This window comes from Symsagittifera roscoffensis, chromosome 5 (assembly GCF_963678635.1).
Source record: "Symsagittifera roscoffensis chromosome 5, txSymRosc1.1, whole genome shotgun sequence".
Classification (NCBI taxonomy): domain Eukaryota; kingdom Metazoa; phylum Xenacoelomorpha; order Acoela; family Convolutidae; genus Symsagittifera; species Symsagittifera roscoffensis.
This window is the reverse complement of record NC_087066.1, coordinates 58,377,294-58,378,285: the sequence shown is the minus strand read 5'-3', so window position 1 is coordinate 58,378,285 and position 992 is coordinate 58,377,294.

Here is a 992-nt window from a genome sequence, read left to right as displayed (position 1 = left end):
GCAAGTTATTGCCTAAAATCCGTTACTTTCTGATCGTATAATTTCCTGTCGTCTAAGTTCCTAAGCCCCCATCCGAATAAGTTAAGAAAGGGTTTACTCCTGTACGAAGTTTCGATCAAGCAAAATCGCACATCCTTTCTTTCTTCTGCCGAAGGGTTCTTCGAAAACGATAAGTTTCATTGCGAGACCAAACTGCATTTTGAGCATTGTAAGCGGATTCCGCAACAAGGACGCTCCTTTTGTTCTTCTTTTGTTCTTTACTTTCCTTTGATCGCTCCGACAAAGTTTTAACATGTTTAAAGACTTGTCTCTGGAATCCAGGAACATACAGACACAAAATTGAGCGCCTATCCAGTGCACAGTTTGGCCTCGTAATGTTTTTTTTCTGGAATTTCAATTGAAAAGAGTGGCTTTCCAGATTTTTCAGTGATAATTGACGCGCTGTATATTTTGTGCAGTCGAAACATTCAGGGCTTTGACTTGATAGGAGCATATATGAGTCTTGTTCGATCGATTTAATACTTTGCTATCTGGGAAACAAATCATTGTATACTTTACACATAGCGTATGGGAATGGTTTTTGAAAAAAAACTAAAAAACAAAATTGTTTCATTTAGCAACAATTTTGTTAAGGCGAATTCTTTTCCATAGAGCTAAAAAGGCAGTTGGAACAATTTGGGCTTTGCCCTATTGCGAGCAGTTTGTTATAATAATTACAAGTTGAAAAGCCAGGTTGTGCAAAACTTTTTCAGTCGTTGTCATTTTTTTTGGAAGAAACCATAGCGTTTCTGAATATCTTTCGGAAGCTATTAAAATAGATTTTTATCGGCTCTGATGTCTTAAAAAAAGCATTTCGAAAATTTTGGAACCCTGCAATGAGACAGTTGCCCACACCTCCCGGAACGCTTATGCTGGTCTGATTGCTCACATCCTAGATTATTCAGTCATATAATCCTTTCAGAACGTTTCTACTCAAATTTTAAATTCTTCGA